Source organism: Clupea harengus, chromosome 2 (genome assembly GCF_900700415.2).
Source record: "Clupea harengus chromosome 2, Ch_v2.0.2, whole genome shotgun sequence".
NCBI lineage: Eukaryota > Metazoa > Chordata > Actinopteri > Clupeiformes > Clupeidae > Clupea > Clupea harengus.
In genome coordinates this window covers 12,310,339-12,328,688 of record NC_045153.1, presented here as the reverse complement: position 1 = coordinate 12,328,688, position 18,350 = coordinate 12,310,339, and the positions used below count along the sequence as shown (strand labels likewise).

General features: G+C 40.5%; 1 protein-coding gene across 1 annotated transcript in view; it reads right to left on the bottom strand.

The window, feature by feature from the left end:
- LOC122133336 (RNA polymerase-associated protein CTR9-like) overlaps positions 1 to 13,855 on the bottom strand; it is a 30,041-nt gene extending 16,186 nt beyond the window's left edge. Inside the window, exons 1-3 of the mRNA XM_042709323.1 lie at positions 13,716 to 13,855; positions 12,491 to 12,595; positions 12,250 to 12,321 (exon numbers count right to left, since the gene is read on the bottom strand). The gene's annotated coding sequence lies outside the window, so the exon portion shown is untranslated. The remainder of the gene's footprint in view (positions 1 to 12,249; positions 12,322 to 12,490; positions 12,596 to 13,715) is intronic.
- Between the last annotated feature and the right edge of the window lie 4,495 nt (positions 13,856 to 18,350).

The window sequence follows — 18,350 nt, the reverse complement described above, 5'->3', positions numbered from 1 at the left end:
AAGTAATGTTTTATTGTGGTGCCTTTATTGCGATGAAAACGATGTCCAATAATACTGTTCCTCATGCTGTTATTGTTATAGTGTGAGGTGTGGACGTTCCCATTGTTATGCGCTAGAGTGATATTTAAAACTAAAGTTACTATAGTTACAGTTATTGTCATAGTTATCATTGACAGGGTGAACAGGCCTTAAGGGGGAGAGAGAGAGAGAGAGAGAGAGAGAGGGAGAAAGAGAGGGGGAGAGAGAGAGAGAGAGAGAGAGAGAGAGAGAGAGAGAGAGAGAGGGATAAGACAGGGGTGTGAGGGACAGAGAGAAATATTATCAGAAGTAAGTCACCCCTGTTGCATGGAGGACAAATGGGCTGACAGGGCCGCTGGCCAAATAGAGAGGAAACGCTACACACTGTTTATCCAGAGCTGACTACACACACACACACCATACAAAAACCATAATCCCTACGCCAATGACCAACAGAAAAGTTTGCCCAGATGAAAGATCGCCTCATGCATCTTTCTATTTCAAGCACATTACTTGGTGAGTCTATTTGCATGATTATGTGGTGGGGTATTTTGGACGTAGGTTAAGGCCCGAGGATCCATCAATTACTGGATCAATTACTGAGGTAATGAGAGCAGAAATCAGTCTTCCTTTGAGTCCACCAAACCATTCCCTAATGCTGTTTTTGTGGAGGAAGTTTACATTGACTCCAATGACCACATACAGTACATAATTAAGTATGCAGCTTCTTATGAAACCCCTCCCATTCTCATGAATGACATCCCTATGGATGATATTGAGGAGGGTAAGATTTGGTGTTCTGTAAAGCCCAATGGTGAAAATTAGAGTTTACAGACAGGGTCAAAGTGGAGAATCTGGTCCTAATGACATCACATATTATTTGAGTATTTAACTTCATTTAAAGACTTTTCAGTATTCTCCACCCAAACTACCAACTAAACTCTTTGGAAAGTCTGGGGAGTTTTCTATGTCCCCAAAGAACTTTAGTGTTATATCTTAATGCTGAGGAATATTAAACATTAATGACAGGTGTGCGTGTGAACTGTCTGACTGCATTCCTGATCCTGTATTTCAGAGTGTGGTTAGGTTCCTGGTCGGAGAGAATCTCACATGGATTAATGCAGTTTCTCTTCCTCAGGCTGTGCTTAGCAAAACATGTTTCTCATTAATTCTTTCACTTCTTCGTTGCAACTACCTTGTCAATATCAGACATCAAAACAACACGTTGTGCGAACAGTGAACTATCTGGAACTGAGTTCCTTGGTGCAATGACAGGTGAATCAGGTGGACATGAACTCTTTAACCTCAGGAAGAGTGCATTGGAGATTTTCATTAAAATTTGGACTTACTCAACCTTTTTCAATATTGCCTTGAAATCGCTCAATTTACCTCAGTTGTGATAAATATATAGCATATAAATCCTGCCCATGTGTGCGTTCTAACTGAGTATCAAACATGGCCAACAAAACTAAAGCTAAAGCTAAAAGAAAGCTAAAAGAAAAACCTTATTTTATGACACCATAAAGAAAAGGCAGTGACGACAGAACTCAGTAGTTCCTCATACTGTTCCTCTTCCGAGATGCACAGATAATCTAATCTGTCCTCACACTGTTGCCTATTCATGTTACCTACCTACACTTTATGTTTGCTTTCATCGCTTCGAGGATTTCACTTTTTCTGAGGCTTGGCCTTAGATTGTGAAGCCTACCATTGTCAATCAATTAATTGTGTCAGTCTTCTCGACTTGTCATTCTTTCCAGTGGCCTTTTTAAATGTCTATTTTTCATTTCCTTCGAGATGTTTTGGGTCCTCTGTGTGTCATTCTAGCAGCAGATCTGTTTCACACAACTTGGCATACACATATCTTTGTGAGGACGAGAGAAAGAGAGAGAGGGGAGGAGGTAGATTGCACAGATAACAAGGCCTGTCTTTAGATTGACTAATTCACTAAGGCAAGACTTGAAGGCTGTGGATTAAAGAAGCTTTTTCAAAAAGAAAAAGGAGGAAGGGAACGAGGTGCAGGTGAGGCTATAGGAGGAGTTATCTCCTGTTGCTGACCGTTTGGGCAAGGGCAAAGTAAACTGGCATCCTACAAGTTAACACGTGTGAAGATGACTGAAGCCGCATTGCCGTGGTGAAAAATAATAAATGTATAAACGTATAGACCACACCCGAGTATTAACCACAGGGCAGCAGAAAGTTTAAGAAAGTTTACAGATGGCTGACCACACCAGACAGAGGATTTCAACATCATTCAGTCTGGAATGGCAAAAACCCCTCCTTCAATCTAGTGGCTCAAGACAAAAACATGGCAATGCTGGCGTCACTGCGAAAAACCATAATCGCTACGCCAATGACCACTGCTGAGTCTGAGAGACACTTTTCAATGCCGACATTTACACACAATACCATGGGGCAACATTTACATTTAGCAGACGCTTTTATCCAAAGCGACTTACAAGGATGTATACACATTTTACATTTACACTGATGGCACACTGCACATCAGGAGCAATTAGGGGTTCAGTGTCTTGCTCAAGGACGCTTCGACAGGGAATCGAACTAGCAACCTTCTGATTACTAAACGACTTCTCTACCTCCTGTACCACTGCCGCCCGGCAACAGAGATGAAATACACCTGCTATGCTATCAATTGAAAACTCATTCATTGGTGGTGGATTGGTGGACTCTGACAGGAAAGTTTGCCCAGATGAAAGATCGCCACGCAATGCTGAGGAATAAATCAAATCAAACTTTATTTGTACAGCGCATTTCATACCAGGAGGTAACACAATGCGCCTCACAGAAGGAAAAGGGGGGGGGGGGGTTACAAATACTTGTATATCAAACATTAATGACAGGTGTGCATGTCAACTGTCTGACTGCATTCCTGATCCTGTATAGCAGAGTGTGGTTAGGTTCCTGATCTAAAAAAAATCTCACACGGAAACAGAAACATTTCGCCGGGGTTAATGCAGTTTTTCTTCCTCAGGCTGCGTTGAACAACATTTTTTTCTCATTAACTCTTTCACTTCCTTGTTGCAACTTCCTTGTCAATGTCAGACATTAAATCAACATTTTGTGCCATCACTGAACTATTTGGAACTGAGTTCCTTGGTGCAATGACAGGTGAATCAGGTGAACATGAACTCTTTAACCTCAGGCAGAGTGCATTGGGGATTTAAATTTAAATGTTGTCATACTCAACCTTTTTTTCATAAGATAAATCCTTAAAATCGCTTAGCAGTCAATATGGCAATACAATTTTTTAAAACATTGAAAACATTGTGCATTTACCTCAGCTGTGATTCATATATAGCATATAAATCCTGCCCATGTGCCCAGAGTGCCTAACTCTGTGATGCCTTCAAGTGCGCTGATCAATGCAATTGACATAGTAATCAATTTCACATTGAGAATGTTGTTGAAATCTCACCCTAGGTTTTTTATTTGGTTAAATTCGAACCCAGGACAAGGACAACACGTATTGTGTCAATAAAAACTGAAAGCATCACTCTTAATTATACATCAATGGGACACATTCATATACAGATCAGGGAATACATCGACACCAGCCCTGTCCCAGCAAAGTTAAGTTCATTAATATACAATGTTACTAATTATATTATTATTAATAATAAATATACTATTTTCAGAAAATATATTATGTAAATATGACAAAATAAAGTACACACAAACACATACCATATGTCTTTTTTTATTTTACAAATAAAGGGTCTTTCATTACATTTTATACGCCATGTCAGCTATGTCTTATGAAGGAAAGAAACACACCAAAAGCTTAATTAGAATTACAGAATGACTAACTTTAAATCAGACACCTTCTTGATGTCGTTCAGCTTCTTCATCCATTCTGTTTAAGAACCATCCATGTCACATGAATAAATACAAACAGTACAATGTTTAAGTAACATCAAATTCAAACATTGTTTGTTTTTTTAAATCAAATATTAATCTTATCATTATGTCCTACAAACATACCTGTTTCATCATTTGGCATGAATCACATGGTCTAGAGAAGGGGAGGGGATACAGACAAAAATAACTCTTGAGAGGCCGTTGGTAAATAGAACAGTAATTAAAAAATAACGTTTATTTGCCACTTACCTCTGGTCCCACAGCCATTGCCCTAGTTCAGGGCCGGCGATTGCTATAGGCGACTGCCTAGGGCGACAAATTGGTTGGGGGCGCCTTCTAGTGTCGCCCTTAGACCTACTTCCCATTAATCATAGGTAGAATAGCAAGCAAATTAAAACATGTTTATTTATCATGATCATCCTAGGGCGCCCCTTCAGCCACACGTTTACTTGTCAACCTGATTTTTAGATTGAATTGATGGTTGTTGTCGATAATTTCCTAATGGGGGGGGGGCGCGTTATATTACGTTATGTTTGTTACGTGAGGGCTCCTGCACTGCACACTGCCAGGGTGGGGTGAGCGTGTCAGCTACGTGACATTCGCAAAAATGAAGCGGTCTAAACCATCTGGAGCACAGGGACGAAAACAAAGAAAGGAAGAAGAGGAAAAGAAAGCCAAGTATAGAGGTAAGTCTTCTCATCTCAGCCATTAAGGTGTCAAACGAAATACATGTAGTATTGTGCATCACCTAATATTGGACGTTCCATTGCTGTCACTTAGGCTAGCTATATTGCTAGCTAGCGACTGTTACTTTGATAATTTGCTACGTAGGCTATTACTAGCAAACGTAACTTCACTGATAACCTACATGGGTGTAAATGTCAAAAGACCAGTATCTGGATAACGTTTGCTAGTTATGAAAAGTACAGTTGCTGTCTACATTCATTATAAATGGCATAAGTTCTGTTTAGTGAATTCGCAACTAGCAGGTGCATATACATACAGTAACCATTTTGGGGATAGTGGTGGTGTTCACCCTTCTGTACAGTTCCTCCCCAGGAATATACTAAAATGTATACGTGTGTTTTGTTTTGATTTTTAATTTTTAAATTTTTTTTTTTAAATTGGCCAGATGCACTTTTGCCCAGACGCATTTTTGCAGAGGCCGGCACCTGCTGGAGAAAGGACGCCTGATTCGCCCCCCTCTGAACTTTGTAAGTAGCCTACACAACTAGTACTATTGTTGCTGTTTTTGTTATTGTTATTATTATTAGCAATTATTACTTTCATAAGCACATCACATTAATACTACTAATTGTAATCAGTAGCCTAGTATTATTTAGCCTTGTAGCAGTGGTGGCAGTAATTGTAATTTATCTAGGCTACTACAAGTTACATGGTCAGATCAAATGTATTTGTACAATGCAACTATGTGGGAGGATGATAGAAATGACCAAATGCAATTGTGTAAAGAACAGCATGGATGAACTCTGTGTTTAAATACAGCTGCAGGAGAAGGGTCATCCAGTAGTACTCAAGGGGCCAGTAACACACAGGCCAGGAACATACAGCCTGCATCAGGTGAGTCTATTTAATAGTATTTATTCTAGCCACATCCATACGTTAAAGTACAATAGAAACATGTTAGCATGTTTATATACAATAGCTTGTTTTCTTAAAGAAGTTCAACCACATTCATGATCATTTCACTTATTATATTAAACACCGCTTGTCTGGCTATACAATATGCTTGAATACAGGTGAAGGTGAAGGGACATCCAGGACCACATCAAGCACTCAGGGCACCAGTGAAACTACACTGCCGCCTGCAGACACCTCACCCTCCACAATTCCTGCTATCCAGGGAGAACCTATAGATCCTGCTGACTGGCCAGCCCTCTGTGATCCGGTAAGGACAGAGTTAGTTCGCAGAGGACCATACCAGACCAGTCCAGACTTTACATTTCCAAAAAGAGATGATGGGAGAAGCTGCCACCACAACCACTTCTACAGGAAATTAGTAAATGGGGAGAAAATCAAGAGACGCTGGCTTGTATATTCAAGGAAAAACAATACTCTGTATTGCTTCTGCTACAAGCTCTTTTCACAGAAAAATGACCACCTCATTAGTAGTGGCCTAAATTACTGGAAGAATTGTAGTGAGGTATTTGAGATATTTTGTAGTGGTACGTACAGTATTCATGAAAGCACTTTTGTTTGTAGAGGGTATAGTTAGGGTATAGAGGGTCATAATTTGCTTAAATGTCCTTACAGGTGCTTAAGAGTGTTTTGCACAGTTTATGGTTTTGCACAGTTTATAGAGTTAATTTAATCCTAACTTTGAGTGTGTAATAAATTATTTAAAATAATAAAAAAGAAAATGTTCTGAAACTATTCTGGTGTTTGTTGTCCATGCACCATTTATTGTTGAACTGCAATGTAGAATAGGAGAATTATAAGTGGGTGTAAAAACTGCTATGCAAAGTAAAGCAGTTAAGTTAATATACGTCTCTTCAGTGATGTTAAGTATTGTGTGTGTGTGTGGGGGGGGGGGGGGGGGGGGGCGCAAAACTCAATCTCGCCTAGGGCAACCAAAGGGCTAGAGCCGGCCCTGCCCTAGTTCATCGGTTCCCAAACTGGGGTACGCGTACCCCCAGGGGTACGCGAAGTGGTTCAGGGGGTACGCGGGGAGAAAATGTCCGCGATAACAGAAAACGGACGGAATTCGCGGAATGTACCCTTTGAAACAGAATTGCAACTTTCAGACGGAAACATCATTTTGTGCATCAAAATCGCCCAAATTCCCCTGTATTTTGCCCTGCATGGCTGTATTTATTTCTACTAAACACAACAACGATCGCAACGATGAACAAGCATTAATTAAAAAACAAAACCACTGAGAAAATGTCACGTCTGTGCTGAACTCCGCTCCGGCCACGCCCCCCTTTTCAACGGTTGACACCTCCTACAGCCTGTCAAATTAATTCGCTCATCTTCCCAATCGCTTGCAAATAATGTTTTTTTTAGTCTTATGTTCTGTTGGTGGCTGGCAAACAACAACCTTAGAAGGTTTGGGGCACTTGTGGCACATATTATTCACTCATTTTAAGCCATCAATGTACCTCAGGGTGAACAAAATGAGCCGAAACGGAATTCGTTTTTTTTAATTTTTTGGGGGGGTACGTAGCTGGAGATTGAATGTCTGAAGGGGTACGGGACTGTAAAAAGTTTGGGAACCACTGCCTTAGTTGATCAACATGCACACAGTGACAACTCATTGTGCAATGTGTTAATCCCTCCCCAAAAGTGGGCTGAGCTTTGCTAGTATGAATGAAGTATAAAACACAGTGGAAGGACTGAAAACATGTACATTGTGGCATAGCACTGTGGAATGCTGGATCAGAAAGAAATCTGCTGAATCAGGAGGTTTAGTGACTGACACAAACTCATCAGGGCTAGTCTTTTTCCACTTCTCAATTATGACAACATTTGTAGTTGGCATAGACTTTGGCACAGCCTACAGTGGCTACTGCTTCTGTGAGAGATCCAACCCTTCTGTTATCTTGAATCCACACTGGGGGAAAAGTGGGGGCTTTGATACACTGAAAACTTCAACCTGCATTTTGTTTGATGAAGATGGTACATTCCTGGATTTTGGCTATGAAGCACTGATGGCATACAAGAGAATGGGCCAAAACAACAAACGCTTTTTCAATAATTTCAAAATGCAGCTTAACAACAAAGTAAGTTCACGGTGTGTACTTTACAGAGAGTGATTTAATCAGAATATTGCGTATATTATATTGTTATACAGAATACTGGTTGCACTCTACATGCAATTGTTTGTCTATGGTAAAGCATTTTTATGCATTATGCATTAAGCATTTGAAATCAGGATTTACATAAAAACAGTAGACGTCCACAACACATATTATTGAAAATGTAAATAAACTGTTAGCTAACTTTCTGAACTAATTATTGCCATCTTACTTTTAGAATATCAACAGAAACACGATGATCTCCGACTCTGAAGGGAAGCCTATGGGGGCTATGAAAGTGTTTTCTGAAAGTCTCCGATATCTAAAGGATCATGCTCTAAACATGATAAGAAAACACACATGTGGAAGAACATTCAGTGCCTCTGATGTGACCTGGGCGCTGACTGTGCCGGCAATCTGGGAACCTGCAGCCAAACAATTCATGAGAGAAGCAGCAATACAGGTAAGTCTGCCAAAGCTGTTTTCAACTACCATTATAGTTCTGTGACCATTAGAATACCAATTTAGCCAGCTTTGGACCATTACTGACATAAAAAGTGTTGCCCTTACATGGTGCACCAACACTTACTACCACTACATTACTTACTGCTTACTATTTATACCCAACTACACTAATCAGACAGCAGCATTCCACTTTTAGAGGTATTTAGGGGCCTAGTATTATAAGGGTGAACAGTTAGTTACAACTCAAACTGGAACGACAGCTTCTCTGATCTGTTTGTATGTGTTTAGTCATAGGCCATAATCCTGTTGATTAAAAGGTTCCTCAAAATATTCAGTCCAGTGTCTGTTCACAGGGTAAATTAAAAAAGGCAAAAGAACCTGCGTGTACTTGTTTAGTTGCCTATTTATGGTTATTTTTTCAGGGAGGCCTGATCACTGAGACATCAAGAGAGCTCTTCATGGCGTCAGAGCCAGAGGCAGCCTCAGTGTGGTGCAAGAAGCTCTTCAGGGATGACATACCGGAGATATTATTTGGAACACAGTTCATTGTTGTTGATTGTGGAGGTACAGGCAATCTTTCATCGTAATCCTGTGCAAAGCAAACTATACCTTTTATACTGCAGTCTCAGCTATCAAGCATTTCCTTTTTGTTGATTATTGCTTTTTAATTTCAGGTGGAACAGTTGACATTACTGTGCACCGGGTAGTGTACGAGATCTCGCTTCCCAGGCAGCTAATGGAGTTAAACAAAGCTTTGGGTAACGATATGGGTGGTGGAACAGTTGATGCTAAGTTCAAAAACCTCCTCAGAGACACCTTTGGCCATGATCTCTGGGACAAATATGAAAAAGATCACCCCAGTGAAGTCCAGAGAATGATGTTTGATTTCACTACATTTAAATGTAACAAAAAGATGAAGGATGTTTACATTCCTTGCCATTTCAACTTGATCACTTTAGCACAGGGGAAGCAAGACATTTGCCGCTTCTTCACAGATGTTCAGGGGGTCTCATGGTCAGATGGCTCTATCAAAATTACCTTTTCAAAGCTAGAAGAATTGTTCAGGGAGAGTGTGGACAAAATAGTGCAGGACGTAAGAGCAATCTTACACACACCAGAGATCCACATAGACTGCATTCTCTTAGTAGGGGGCTATGCATCTTGTAACATCCTTCAGAATGAAGTGAAAGAGCAGTTTGGCTGTCTGTGCAGAATCCTCTGTCCTGACGATGCTCAGCTGGCTGTGGCAAAAGGGTTAGTCCTGTTTGCGTTGAGGGGCATGAGAGCGAGAGCACGAGGTCCTGCATGGTTGAGCATGAATGTTTTCAGCTGGATTTAGGGGAAGGCTGTTTTAATCATTGTCTAGCTAAAATTAATTTAGGGTGTGTTATATTGTTTATTCACAGATGACATGTAAATGTATAAATCATAAATGTGTGAAAAACATCAGATTAAAGGATGTCATCTTGTTGATTTATTATGATTATTCAGTCTGTCAACTTCTTTGTTTCTGCTTTGTGTCTATCAAGAGCGAGTGCTGAAGTCTAACTATATCTAATATTGCTACAGATATAATCTTATGGGTTAGGGTATGTAATGTGATGTTATGTATGATATCCTGGTTATCATGTGTGGTGCAGATAATTAAATGCAACATATTTTACACAGAAATGTACTGAATACCTAAGTACTGAAGAATAACTAAATACTGCTTTCTTTGTACCTTAAAAAAATAAACGGTCAGTGAAGACTACGGTGTCCATTTTGATGACGTTTGTGTTTACTTACTTTTTCCTACTCAGCTCGCAACCTACTCTGGGTTAAAATAAACATGAAATACGACTGAACAACATAATGCTACAGAATTACGTGCTGTATATAAGTATGTTATATACAGCACAATATTAAAGGAACAGTCTTGCATATTCTTGCAAAGAGTTGTTGATATTTGAGCTAAACAGCCAATCAAATTGCACCCCTACCTTCCGTGGTCTGGAAGCAACGTACTGATTGGCTGGAATAGTGTATGGCTTGTTCAGAGAAACGTTGTTTGAGTCCTAAATGCAAAGCCATCACTGTGAACAAACACCAGAGGTGTTTTGAGCTCACATGTAGAACGGTCAGCTAGAGCACCAAAAAGTGTATTGGGTTTGTTACCACCGACTCGAGCCATAAACAACATAAAACAAAGCAAACACGGTTTAAATTAACGTTGAATTTATTAGAGGGAAAAATATATGTCCATAGGCGAAAAATGTATATGCAAGCTGGGTGTGTGTGTCTATGGGCCTCATTTATAAAATGTTGCGTAGAAACCATCTTACATTTCATCTCAGACGTTTTCTGAAATGGTCGTAAGTGTTATTCACAGAAAATGAACGTACGCCCAAAAAAAACACGTGTACGCCATTCCTGCGTTTATAAATCACAAATGATCGTGGAATTGTGCGCAGCTGAATCTCCGCCCTCAAAACGCCCCTACTTAATCCAATTAGCATATTCTCAATGCACAAACAGAGCGCATCCTCAATGCACAAACTCTCTGTGACAATGGCAAGTAAGAAAGAAACATGTAAAAAGAAGAATTATAGTGAGGCTGAAATCGACGTTCTGCTGATGGAAGAGCAGATGCGGGCCAAAACATTGTTCGAAAGCCTGTCGGGTGGCGTAATGGCAAAAGCAAAGTATGTGGCATGGTAGAAGCACCAGCGGCCGCACCTGTGGCACAAGCAGCACCAGAAGCCACATCTGCGGCAGCAGCACCTGCTGCACCAGCATCGGGGCCTCGTCTGCCACCAGCTTCTGTTAGTGAGGTTGTTGCCGAACTCTGTCCGCTATTGAGGGTTCTTTGAACAAACGTGCCTAAATAAAACATGTGTGCATTTATTTTTATACTGTTGGTATAGTTGGTGAATCAGATGTTGTGTAGCACACAACAGGCTAGGATGATCTGGCAAACCTTTTCGGGGTCATATAGCAGTCTCCCTCCCGATGCATCCAAACATCGCCACCTTCCCTTCAGCATGCCTATGCTGCGCTCCACTACCGACCGCGCACGGGCATGTGCTGTACTGAAGTGGGCTTCCTAGGCTGTCTGAGTGTGCGCAATCGGGGTGAGAAGCCATTGGGAACCGTGTTTTACGCAGAAAATCCTCTTTCACATTCCGCTGTTCCTGGGCACTGTATGGACACGTAATACATTTCGGACATAGAGGGATAATATCCTCTAACAACGCCAATGCAGCCATATCTCCTACTGAAAACTTTCACTATCAGGCTTTTTATAGGCTATAAATTGAGCGAAATGTTTTACACGTGTGGAATTAAAATGAATACCTATTCGACGTGAATTTTATTCATGTATGAATAATTCAAATTGTTGAATTGATTTTATTGAGCGAAACATTCATTTGGCCTTTTACCATTAGCCCTAATGGTGACGGTGGTGGTGACGATGATGATGATGAAACTGCATGTCGGCGCTCAAGAAGTTCCGAATTCCTGCAGTACTCCAGTATTGCCACAAGGAAATGTACTTACACGAACTAGAACCAGACGTAGAGATAAGTCCTTTTCTACGTCTAAGACGGTTTTTATAAATCTGTACTTAGACGTGGATTTGATCGCACGAACACTCTAAGATCAAATCTGTGCGTAAGTACGTTTTATAAATGAGGCCCTATGTGTGTAATGCCGAATCTGGAAAATAGAGAGTGAGTTGGAGAGGGAGATGGAGAGGTAGATATGGCGAGAGACAAAAGCTGCCCCTAGACACCATTCAGTCAAAATACAGGACAAGGATGGGACACTGACAGAGCATTTCAGCACAGAGCTAAAAAAACAAACAAACAAAAAAACCTGAAATGTTGAGGAAAACGTAATACTTACAGAATTCCAGGGAACACTCCCACACCACTTCTGCCCCTCCTTCATTCCCAGCGCACAACGGAAGTACAGCCTGGGATCAAAGAGGTCGTCATGAGGGAGAGAGACATTGCATCACACAAACACATGCTAGTAAACAAATGTCATTTTAATTAAAAAATATAAATGAATAAGAGGTCATGACAGCAAACTCACAAACAAAGCACAAACACGTGCGCGTGCGCGCACACACACACACACACACCTGTAGCGCTGGGATTTGTCGACTGACTTAATCAGAGCCTGGAGTTGGTGCAAACAGTGAGAGGGAGGAATGCTGAAGAAAAGGAGTATCAGTATCATCACCATTGTCGTCGTCCAGCTTAGAAGCAGTTGAGTGACTTTCATGTAGTTTTATAGAGTTTCACCACCTACTAAATATTGTTTACTGAAATATTGTTTATGGCATTACTGAAAAGGGCCAAATCATTAAAACATAAACTTACTCTGCAGGATGAGTGAAACCGCAAGGCGGCGAGCTGCGCACACGTAGAAAGATTTCCCCTGGTTTGGGCCATCGCTCACGCCGGTTTTCAGTAGGCAAGTGGTTCCTTGAGGAACGTGAACATAACAGGCAGCGTTTGAATGAGACGTACCTTTGTTTATTGACGATTTTTTATTTGGGGCTAAAACAGGGCAGTTAACTTAAACTGCTTAACCTAGTCGTCTAGAATAGACTAACGTTACTACCGATATCTGTAAGTTACCTAGCTAAGGAAATAACTGAAAAAATAGCCCTTTTGACCACTGACTAGCCAAGTTACCAGCTTCCTAGAATACAATTACCACCGAAAAAGGCACTGCTATGATTAGAAATGAAAAACCACATCTGCATCAATGACAGAATTCCAACGCAAAGAAAAGGCAGAAAGCATTTAGCAGAGTAGGTAGGTTTGATGACTACATAGCCAGCTTTGGTTAATTAGCAAACTAACTCCATCCAATTGTGGCGGGGTGGTGCACTTAGCATTAAATGGTCTCAGAGAATGTTAGGACCAGGTCTCATGCTAGTTGTTTCCGACTACGCCACTCTCACAGATGGGGTGAGAGACCCTCAGTTGAGCATACTATAATTAGGACTAGGTTCCCTGCACAGTTCCTGTCCAATCAAAAGAACTTAGGCAGAGGCCGTGGTATAACAAATATAAATACAATGTTTATTAAATGCACAGTAGTAAAATCAGATGGATGTACATCCTATTAAAATAGCAAACACTAACAACAGGGGCGTGATTGTGGGCCTAATATACCTGGGCCTTTAGCTTAGAATGGCACATGGTTTGGTGAACTCCCAACCTGGGGAACGCTACAACACACGTGATTTAGGAATACAAATATATAACCACACCAACTCTTATCTGCATATCACATCTAAGTATCACTGCAAACATTAGGCATTGTAGGACAAACACTCAGTGCAAAGTGTAAAAATGCGTCGCCAGGTTAGTAAGCCTAGCCTAATCAAGGCTCTAAATGCATATAAACCCCCAAATAAGCACACAAAACAGCCCCTTAAACAAACAAAACAGAAAGAAATCAAACAATGGAAAACTAATAGGGGAAAAACAGTGGCAGTCGCCGGACACCACCTGCAGCAGGAAATATCCTCATTAACTACACAAACCACACAGCATCAGTGCACAATGTTCTGAATGACTTAACAAAACATACCGAGGGCTGTTGAGTTTCTAACCCCGCTACTCCACGCTTGTCCACCGTCGTGTCAAGCTAAGGAGGCTGTCGCTACGTGGGAAATACACATTAAGCTACATCAAGCCATCACACCATAAAAACATGCAAACTACTACAAATATAATGAGGGTTACCAGCCTACCTGAGATCACACGGAGCCAATGCCTAAAGCGTTAGGTAAACCGCAGAACAAACAATTGCCTCCAGTACTACGTGCCAATTTAAACTATCGCGGGTCTGAAGGAAACGGCACGTCAGCCATGGGCTGCCTAGGACTCCTGGGTCCTAAAGCTACCCGGTTACACAATGATAGGCCTACATAAATGCCGGGGATAACACAGCTGCAACATAATTGATCTTACCATGTGTGTCACAACGTGTAATTTCCATAATTGCTCACTAACGTTTTCTTCAGACCCAAAAAGTTGCAGTGTACAAATTCTCTGGCGATGACAATTCAATTTGTGCGCGCAGTCCTTCTTCTCTGTATGGAAACAGGGGACCCGCCAGATAATATTTTCTTGTGCTGCCATCTGCTGTTAAATAACTTTGAGGAGTTCGAACAGAAGGATATTTAGTTTCGCGACAGGGGGTTAGAAATATGTATTCACGTGTGATGTTAAATCCACGATCTGTTGAAAGTAATACGTTTGATAAAAGCACCTTACGTAGAGCAGAGATACTAGGGTATATAAATTTAGTAGGCCTACAGACATTTTCAAGAGTAGCCTACACTTTTGAATGTATGTGCCCGTCGCAAGGTGGCAGTGCCCTATTTGCATACAGTTACTCTCATAATAATGTTGAATGGTGATAGAATATTTGTACAAAAAGGACCAGTAGACCGTGAATAAAGTACATGACATTTCGTAAAGACTCAGATATAACAGATGACCTAATGCTTCCTTTTTGAAGCATAATGGAGAAAGATTTATTTTTCCTGTTGCAGGGGAATAACATGTGGGAAGTTTAATGGAGAGATCGGCATTTTACATTTCATTTCTTTGGTTTTCCACTGTTTTCTCTGACTTTCCCCCTGCTTTTAGTTGAGTTTACTTTAGGACAAGTTAAGGGCTAAAAGTTAAAAAAAAATGTGCCAGTCTTTTTTGCCAAGTGGTCCGTTAAGGAGAAACAAAAGCAATCTCTTTCCTCATTGAATCCCCCAAAGGGTCTCACAGCATGTCTGTGTTAAAAGAGATTTAAGAACCTTAAGCACTTGGGGTTGTGATAAGAATTGTTCTATGTTCTAAACAAGAAACTGTTCTATGAAAATTACTGTGATACAGCAAGCACATAAATCAAATAAAAACAGATGAATTTCATGTTTAAAATGATCATAATACCTTCACATTATTACTTGTGTAACTATGTTTGTTTAATAAAATAAATATGTAATAATTTCACAAGCACATGATATAACAATAAAACATATTTATTATTACACATTTTAACATGTTTTGTAAGTCTCAACACCCCAACAATAGCCATGGCCATAACTATAGTATTGTTTCCAATGTTTTTCTATATACATTAGGGGTGGGCGATATGAGCTAAAATTCATATCACGATATTTTCCATTGTCCAGAAGATATCGATATGATATCACGATATATGAGGGGAAAAAATCTTAATCACATTTTAATAGCCCTTCTTAGCTAAATTATATTAGTTAAGGCAAAATATGTCATCATGAAAAGTAAAAATCAAATAATGATAAAATAAATATGTACCTACTGATATGTGCTACAAATGTAATTTCTGTATGATTCCAATAATTTCAAGCATTTTTATAATCAAAAATCGCTGAATTTGCGCATGTCCTGTTCAAACAGAGAGACATGCGAGGTGAGGCAGCGACGAGCAGCGTCTCATCTCAGATTGTGCAATCCCTCACTACAGTTGAGCGCATGCCTTTTGCTTTCTCGTTGTTTGTCACCACTGTAGTATTTGTGGACACTTGTATTATATGTCCTCTCTATCCATAGAATAGGTCATGTATTTCACGTATGTGTAGAGAACCTATGTAGTCTTGCTGATCTGACATAAACCCGCATAGCAGTGAAAAAGCACTGAGGGGAGGCAAACAGTACCTGTGTCTGAATGAAGGGGGCGTGCGCGAGAGCCTGAAACTGGACTTTCAATCGAAACGTGAAATGTTAAATAATGGGAGACCAATGCCGGAGCCAAAAGATATGCTTCAAACGAGGGGACAGAAGATAACTCGATCGAATACTCACATTCAAAGCCAAATTGCTTTTGATGTTGGAACTAGTGATGGGCAAATGAAGCTTTGGTGAAGCATTGAACCATTAGGCACATTGTTTCAAAAATCGGTTCATTACTTGAAGCTTCAGTAACAGTGACCTCTCCTGGTGATGTGCCAAGGCTGCAACTAAATTAGCCCAGCTAGACAGTGGCACGAATCTTTAAAACAATGACAATCTAGTGTGCACGCACCAAATCCCCACACACACACACACACACACACACACACACACACTCACACACACACACACATGCGCCCGTATACAAAGATTGTGATATATATATTTTTTTTACAAATAAAGATTAATTCTTTTTTGTATATTGTGTTATTGAAGAGAGAGTGCTTGGGGAAAGGATGTGCTGGACAAATATGGCACAAGTTGGGTGTGCTTGTGTAACCATGTTGGATAGGGAACAGTCAAAGATTTTGATTTAAAAACATTATTTGTTCTACACTTTTTGGACTGAGCCTGTTGATATAGTCTACTTTTCCTATAGCCTAAATATTTAACAGCCAGCGCACCTTATCATGAGCGATCAGAATAAAGTGTTCCCACATGTCAGAACGACCTCTCTTCCTAGATGCTTTCATAATGATGATAAATCAATACGAACGTAATGACTGTCACAGAATGAGATAGGCTACTACGAACCAAACGCAATGTTGTGCGCGGAAGTTTTTATGCTTTGAAGGCGCTACAATTCAGACTCAAAACGAGGCAACTGACTGTTTCGTGCGTGGCGCTGTGAACCACTCAGCTGGTTCATTCGGAGAAATGCAAAATCCATATCATGGCGTGGCACAATACCGGTTTTTACTATCAAACCGGTATATCGCCCACTCCTAATATACATATGCATGGAAATACTCCCATGTGGTAAGGGTTATGTACATATTTTCAACAATTCCAAAAAATGTATACTACTGGGTCTTATACTATTGGAACACAAATTATGAAATCGCTTCCATGCATGCAAGTGTTTGCTAAAAATATGATGAAGGCTATTGCATTAGTTTTCTTTGGAGTCCACCAAATCATTCCCTAATGCTGTTATTGAGGAGGAAGTTTACATTGACTCCAATGACCACATACAGTACATAATGAAGTATGCAGCTTCTTAGGAAACCCCTCCCATTCTCATGAATGACATCCCTATGGATGATTTTGAGGAGGGTAAGATTTGGAGTTCTGTAAAGCCCAATGGTGAAAATTAGAGATTACCCGACAGGGTCAAAGATTGCCAGTGGAGAATCTGGTCCTAATGACATCACATATTATTTGAGTATTTCACTTCATTTAAATACTTTTTAGTATTCTCCACCCAAACACCCAACTAAACTCTTTGGATAGTCTGGGGAGATCTCTGTCCACAAGACCGTTAGTGTTGTATCTTAATGCTGAGGAATATTAAACATTAATGACAGGTGTGCATGTGAACTGTCTGACTGCATTCCTGATCCTGTATTTCAGGGTGTGGTTAGGTTCCTGGTCGAAAAGGGGTTAATGCAGTTTCTCTTCCTTATACTGTGGAAAACTAAATGCAAAACATGCAAAATGCAAAACAAAATGCAAAACATTTTTCTCATTAATTTGTCAATGTCACACTTGTCAATGTCAGACATTAAAACAACATTTTGTGTGAACACTGAACTATCTGGAACTGAGTTCCTTGGTGCAATGACAGGTGAAACAGGTGAAAATGAACTTCTTAACCCCAGGAAGAGTGCATTGGAGATTTTTATTTTGTCTTACAAAACACAGCTTAAAAAAGCTAAAAGAAAAGCCTTATTTTATGACACCAAAAAGGCAGAACTCAGTTTTTCCTTTGTAACGTCCTTTAACTCATACTGTTCCTTTTCCCAGATACACAGATAATCTAATCTGTCCTCAGACTGTTGCCTATTCACCTGTTCATGTTCATTCATGTTCATGCAAAACTCTGCTCTACCCTCCTCCTCCTCCCCCAGCTACTAACCTCACTGCTGATACCTTTGCCTCCTTTTTTCACAGAGAAAGTGGCAGCCATCGGGAAGCAATTCAACCAACTGTCTACTCCCCCTAAGGGCACAACCATCAATGGCTCATTGTTTCCTTCTTTCACCCCTCTCACTGAGAGTGAGGTCTCCAAAAACAGGTAGCCGTCCTACTACACGCCCGTTGGACCCCATCCCATCCAACATCCTTCAAGCCATATCACCTGCCGTCTTACCGGCAATCACACATGTGATTAATGCTTCATTTAATTCTGGAACATTTCCTTCTTTATTCAAAGTGGCTCGGGTAACACCGCTGCTCAAGAAGCCGTCTCTCGATCCCACTCAGGTGGAAAAGGTGGTGAGCGACAGAC